This window comes from Erigeron canadensis, chromosome 5 (assembly GCF_010389155.1).
Source record: "Erigeron canadensis isolate Cc75 chromosome 5, C_canadensis_v1, whole genome shotgun sequence".
Lineage (NCBI taxonomy): Eukaryota > Viridiplantae > Streptophyta > Magnoliopsida > Asterales > Asteraceae > Erigeron > Erigeron canadensis.
In genome coordinates this window covers 21,822,453-21,829,921 of record NC_057765.1, presented here as the reverse complement: position 1 = coordinate 21,829,921, position 7,469 = coordinate 21,822,453, and the positions used below count along the sequence as shown (strand labels likewise).

General features: G+C 31.2%; 1 long non-coding RNA gene across 2 annotated transcripts; it reads left to right on the top strand.

Moving 5' to 3' along the window:
• Positions 1-1,353: 1,353 nt before the first annotated feature.
• LOC122598797 lies at positions 1,354-3,882 on the top strand. Of its 2 annotated transcripts, XR_006323729.1 has the most exons (4): positions 1,354-1,392; positions 1,522-1,646; positions 1,790-1,853; positions 3,664-3,882. It is a non-coding gene; the product is annotated as an uncharacterized LOC122598797 (long non-coding RNA). The 2 variants fall into 2 exon arrangements; XR_006323728.1 differs by lacking the exons at positions 1,354-1,392; positions 1,522-1,646; positions 1,790-1,853 and adding exons at positions 2,963-3,143; positions 3,314-3,479.
• The last annotated feature ends 3,587 nt before the right edge of the window (positions 3,883-7,469 follow it).

The following is a 7,469-nucleotide window of genomic DNA, read 5'->3' as shown; positions in this document are numbered from 1 at the left end:
TATAAAGGAGTATGGTACTTGTCAGAGGGCAAAATATGAGCCAGTAGCTTCTCCTGGTCTCTTACAATCTCTTCCCATTCCTGCTACTGTTTTCAGTGACATATCCATGGATTTTGTCAGTAGGCTTCCAAAGGTGCAAGGGAAAGATACCATCTTTGTGGTGGTAGACAGACTTACTAAATTTGGGCATTTCCTGTTATTAAGCCATCCTTATACTACAGCAACTGTGGCAAAGGTTTTCATGGATAATGTGTTCAAATTGCATGGTAATCCAACTACCATTGTATCAGATAGGGATCCTGTTTTCTTGAGCAGATTTTGGAAGGAGTTTATGCGATTGCAGGGGATTAATTTGGCAATGTCTTCAGCTTATCATCCCGAGTCTAATGGTCAAACTGAGGTATTGAATAGGTTCTTGGAAGGATACTTGAGGGCCATGTGTATGGATGCTCCTTTAGGATGGACTAAGTGGATTCCATTGGCTCAGTGGTGGTATAACACCACCTGGCATTCAGCTATCCAAATGACTCTTCACGAGGCCTTGTTTGGTGTTAAACCAAATCTACATATCCCTTATGTACCTGGGGATACAGCTCTGGCTGCTGTGGAAGATGTGCATATGGACAGAGAAGCTATGATTAGGAAGTTGAAACACAACTTGGAGACTGCCAAAAATCGTATGAAGCAGGTTGCAGACAAAGGCAAAAGTGATAGAGTTTTCAAAGAGGGTGACTGGGTCTATGTGAAGTTGCATCCTTTTGCTCAACACTCCTTGAAGAAGCATCATCATAGGAAGTTATCGCCTAAATATTTTGGTCCATTTCTCATTTTACAAAAGGTGGGACAGGTAGCTTACAAGTTGGATCTCCCTCAAAGTCCTCAAATTCATTACATTTTCCATGTATCTTTACTTAAGTTGGCCCATGGTTCTCCAGTGCTCACTGCTCCTCTTCCAGTCCAAGGTTCATATTGCACCCTCGTGCGGTAATTGATCGTCAAATAGTGAAGCGTGGTTCTAAAATGGCTATAAAGATTTTAGTCCATTGGGAAGGTCTACCAGTTTCTGAAGCCTCCTGGGAGTATCTTGATGATTTGAAGATTCGTTTTCCTTCATTTCCTTTTTGAGGACAAAAATCCTTTAAAAGAGGAGGATATTGATATATGCATTTTATAGTTTGGGTCACTTTTGTTACAGTGTTATAGTTCAGGGCTCAATTACAAAACTATTTTGAATAATTGATGGAAAGTCAAAATAGGTCAAAGGCGGTTAATATTGTCGGTCTATCATTTCCATCGTATAAATACCCGATTTGTGATATGAAATAATTAATTTGTGTGTAAAATCATTTCTCTCTTCTCTCAACCCCTAAATTCTTCTAACATATTTATCATGTAATTATAATCAAATGAATTCAAATTGTAATTTTCGTTTTTGATTATTGTATAGTGTTACTATTGTTTTTATGTTGTTTTTGCTATGATTATTAATTAATGTTGGGGGTTTATGTGCTTCTGGAGTAGATATGGCTAAAATTGAGGGCAGAATTATCAAAAGGTGAGCCCACAAATGCGACTGTGCGAGGACGGATCATCCAAACAAGGTGAATGCTGAGAACAGAAAGTCAATGCTAATGGGATGAAGCAAGGTATGCACCATCCGGGAAAAATATCAACTCTAGCTTTTGGGAACCACTTAACCAATGGAGCTTTTTCATAATCATAGTAAGAAATTACTCATATAAACCTAAAAGACCTAGGCCTGAATATGGTTATGTATCACATATACCAGGTCCAAACGTCTGATCCAAATACAGAAGTGCATGATGTGGATGTGCCGAAAAGTCTCCTATATGGTACAGTCGGATCCTCCGTTACTTTCGTTTTTGTTTTATCATCTTTTAACAATACAGTATGATGAATGTTTCATATGATAGTTGCATTTGTATTATGAGTGTTGTGGTAATTGAGATTATTGAGATGATTTTGTGTAGATTTGAGTGGAATTATAAAATTTTCAACATGAAAAATTTTGGTATCATCTCTAGGTTTGATTCTAAGTTATCTTTGAATCCATCGAGCAATGGACAAAAGTGTTTTCATAGTTACAGTTACTATAGCAACTCATTATACATCAAGTTTAACCAAAATGACACATAACAAAGTAGACAAGTAGCTAATTTGATAAAGCTTATATGTATTATTACATTAGCTATAATCTATTTACATGTCACATGCTTCAGCTAAGATATCAAAAAGGAGTTCCTAAACATTAGATAAGCATTACATGATGTAGAAATTAAATGCAAGAGAAGCTGTGGCAGTTACTTTGATATACTTATGAATTTTATATTTTTATATTTAAACATGCAAAGGCTTTTTTGGGAGGGAAATGAGTTAAACAGTGTGGGTTGAGTTTTGGACCTAAGGGCTTAGACAAGAGAATTACTATTACTACACTTGGACGTAATCCCTTTTGGGGGCCAAATACCTCCGAGGTATGTATAACTTTATAAGTAGTCGCCATCATCATCATGAGTGGGTTAGGCAGGTTGGGTAACCGTTAAAACAGATTCTTTTAAGTGCAGCTTGAAATGTGTCTGGTGGGTTGGGTTGACACAAACCTTAGGCCAACATGGTTACATAGTTTAATCTATCCCATGTTAATCTATTAATATTGCCATGGCTGTGAGAAGTTGTAATAGCGGAAACAAGCAACTATTATAGAAGTTCAAAAGTAGCAAAGGGCAGGGGTATTGTGTGAAAGATAGCATTTCGGGTGAAGATGACTTGGAAATTTAGGTTAAAAATGAGTTGATGTCCTATGAGTTAAGCTGTAGTCAGTTGGCTGCCTGACTTATTGATGAAGACAATTGAAAGTTTGATAGTGTTGAGGCTATGTTTCAGGTCTTCATTATGTCAGGTCCATTGGTAAGTAAAGGTGAACATGATTCAGAGAGGTCATATATGCAAGAATATTTTTTCCGAGATTCTTTTTGATGACTTCTACTATCATCTGATTTTAATGAAATCAGCTTCAAACTACTTTTAGTCCTCTCAAGGGAATGGCTTATAGATTGGAGATTAATCTCAAGCATCTCTTCAATCTAATTCGTGAGTTACAAAGACTTGATAAAACATAAAAGGTTCGTGATTTTTGATTTATTGCGGGTAGTAAATTAAGGCATGTATAACTGGTATAGTATGATGGACAAGTATATCTTTTGGAAATGTGAAGATAAAGCCGATAATATGGCTATGTTACTGCAGTTACTTATACAACTACTAAGATTTGCTTCATTTTAATTGTATGCAGCCTCTTTGTTTATTTGAAAAACTTTATCTGTAATGCGAAGTGTTAAAGTGGGAACTTCATTCTTTGAGCTCTTTGGAAGTCCTCTTATCATGCAAGGACAGTACTTAAGATAGGATTTACTCAAAGAGACCTTGATTTAGAACACTATTGTGCAATCATTAGTCCGGTAATTCTTAGCATACAAACTTTTGAGCAGCAAACATTCACCCTGCATGTTGTAGAATATTAGTTTATACGGTTCAAAGTTTCAAACTACTTTGAGTAGGAGTTGACTGCCTGATGGAAATCTGTATACTTGCTAACGTTTATCTACTCCATTTGATGTAATGACTTGATTTGTCAAATTTCAGGTAATCTACAAGGCTTACATCCTGACCTGATATCCTGGTGCTCCACATTCCTGACGAAAACATTCAACAAGTGACAGCTAAAGTTTGAAGAACCCCTGTTTTCAGCCATCTGTATATTGTTTGTAGGTTACTTTCTTAACAACATGTATACATAAATGCCGATGTATGTTGAATCCTGCCGCAACGCGCGGTGTTAAATTCTAGTTCTAAACAACACAACACCCCCTTGCCCCCTTTTACAAATTTTTTCAACCCACCGCCACTTTTTCTTCTTCATTTTCTCCGCCGGTGGAGTTTCACACTATTTGAAACTATTGGGCAAACTTCTTTTTGAATTAACAAAACAATATTTGTAAGAAGTCAAACATGTTTAGGGTTTAAGGTTTAAGATTTACTCGTAACTTTTTAGTTGAGAACAAACTAAGAGTGTTAATTGCATTCGGTTTCAAACTTAAACATATGTTTCTCAACATGTAACATTAATAACTGAGCCAAAGTTGATCTTAATATGATCTTCTCCAAACTCACATGTCACTTTTAAAAAATTGAAAAAGATCATGCCCCAATTTATAATAAAACCTTGATAATAAGTTTAAGCCAAACCCTTTGATATAATTAGTGAGTATAAACGACTTTGAAGTACTTATACTTCACTTTATCCCATATAAAATAATAAATACTCTGACCCATTGGTAAGGTCTTTGATCTTAGAAGGATTCATTTGAGTTCGAATCTTACTTTTCACATTTATGGGGTGGATTAATATGAGGTTTTTCGAGAGACATGATTTCCAAGCCTATGTGTAAATAAGCCGTTCAAAAAAGAAAAAAAAACTATTGTTTTGAAGAATATAACTCAGGAATATTTCTGTTAAGCATGTGTTTGAGTGTTGACGACTATGAACTATTTTAGATAATTAACATGTAAAGCTCCGAAAAGAGTTTCGATTACGTAGTTTATTTCCAAACTAGCTTAAGCACCAGGGTATCAACCCGGGTAATATTAAGTTAATTGGTTAACAATTATTTCGATTATTATGCAAATGTTAAACATGGAAAATACGCCAAACATAGCTGATGACGTAACAATCAGACATTTTCAATTACAAACACTAAAAGTTATTGCAATAGCCGTTAAAAAAAATCATTGCAATAAATAAAAAACAAAAAATGTTAAATGCATCCCTTAATAGAACATGATAGAGTATGAAATCAAATTCAAAGTATAATCAAATAAATTAAAACATCCCGACATGATAAGGTCTCCAAATCTAATTTGGAGACCATCAATGCGTTTTCGTCATTGAATTACAATTTTTTCTTTGAAATTGGCCAGATTTCCAAACATGGAAGCATGATTAGTATAAGACAATTCTTCCTTGCCGGATATGAAGGATCTAGGATGTACCATAATTTTTAAAACTCATAGGATACACCATAATTGTTAAAACTCATATAACCCAAAATAGGAACACAACTAATAATTATGGTTATGAAAAATGCTTAAAGAAAGAATAACATTAAGTTTAATAATAAAAAACCAATGATAAATAGTTAATAAGTTGAATCTCTTTATATAACTAAGAAAGGATATAAAAAATCCTATGTGTCACTTTTATTTAGCTTACCAATAAGATTTTTACTTAGTTGTCAATTGTTAGATAAATTGTAGTTTTTAAAAACTTAAATTAATCTTATATGGATACTTAGTTGGCATATTTATATAATAAATAAATGTAATATGTGTACACATGAGCATCATATATCAACGTGGTTTTTTTTTTTTTTTTTTGATAAATATATATAATTAAATTATAGATGTTTATGAATATTTGGTAATAATTATACGAATAAGACTTATCTAATGGGTATGATTTTTAAAAATAAAAAATTTACATAAAATAGAATATAGCTTTTTATTTATATTTTGATTACATTATATTAGATATTAGATACAGATATACATTTATGCATTATAATGAATTATGTGTTAGTTAAATTAAATGATATTTATTCATCATATACTATGTTGCACGAGTAAAAATTATAAAACGTTTTACCCTTTTAATTAAGCAATGTATTTTTCTGAGGTAATGATCGATAACTATATCTCTCTATATAACTAAAGAGAGAATAATTTAAGGCTAATGTGACATAAGTGTTTATACATTAATTCAATGATAATCATTAATATGATTGTTTATTATAATATATTTAATTAATAAATAATAAAATTACAATTTATAAATATTATGTTCGTTGTTCATGATTTAACATATTTGACATATATGATATATAATAATCTCTTTATATAACTAAATTAAGTGAGAATATGTTTAAACTATGTGACACTTTTAGTTTTTTGTCACAATGGATTTTCAGTTAGGTGCCATTTTCTCATTTAAATTATTAAATCTATGTTGTCATATGTGATCATAATTAATCATCAATTTTAATCTTAATCATCAATCATAATCCTGATCATTAATAACTTTTCTATTTTTTTTATATAAGTATAATTGTATAAAGATGTTTATATGCATTATATTATGTTTTTTTAAACTAATTCAATAATAAAATTGCTTATTATATTATTTTTATTTCTTTGAAAAGTATTCATTATATCATATTTAATAATTATATAACAAAAGAAAGATTTTATGATTTATAAATGTTTATGTTTCATTAGTCATATTTCTACATATTTGACGTATATCACATATTGATAAACTATAATTTTATTGTTTGTAATAGTCGAAATCTGACACAAAAGAAAGATTTTTATGATTTATAAATATTTATGTTTCATTAGATATAACTTTACATATTTAACGTATATCATATATTTCATAAAATATAATTTTATTGTTTGTATCAGTCGAATCTGACAGTTATTTATATTATCATAAACTATGAACAATATGTAACTATCAGTTATTTTTATTTATCTTCTCAGTTATCCCGCACAACGTGCGGGTTTAATCTACTTGTGTATAAATGAAAAATTTTTTTATATAAAAACGATATCTCTATCATATATAACTCGAATGGATGGTCACCTTTTTAAATGAATGGTGATAACTCATAACTGTCAATGATTTAAATAATCATAACCAATTTTTTAAAATATGTTAGAAAAAGTTGGAGTACAAATAGGAGAAAAAATTTTATTTGAAAAAGAAATTATGGGAGAATAGGTTATAGTGGCTTCGAAATTGTTTAAATGAATTAATTCAATTTTATTAATAATAAGTATATTTATGACATCATAAATAGATTTTTTAAAAATAAATTAATGAATGAAAAAATTATAGCTATGCCAAATCAGATTTCTTTTAGCTATTATTTAGGCAAGGACTTTAGCTTTATATATAAAAAAAGATTGTTATTTGTACTTTTGACTTCTAACATCTTGCTAGATGTCCATTTTACTTTCATAGATAACTAGGGAAGGTCACGTCCCGTGTTGCGGGACCTTAATTGTCTATTTGAAAGTGTTACATTATCTAATGTATTTACGTTAAGCCTTCAACTGGTAAAAATCAATTTGTCTAATACAAGAAACTAAGAAGTAACTCGTGGTAGAAAATTCAAATGGGATGCAATATAAGAAAATCTTCAATATATTAGTTGGAATTAAGTGAAATGCGATTTTACAAAACCCGAATAATAGTACATGGTGTGGGAACTAAAATGTTGAATGGCCCAAAAGGGAAAAAAAATATGAAAAAAAACCCCCAAGAAATAACCCGTAGTAGAAAATCCGAACAATATACGATGTGGGAAATTCCCAATTGTGGTACGGGG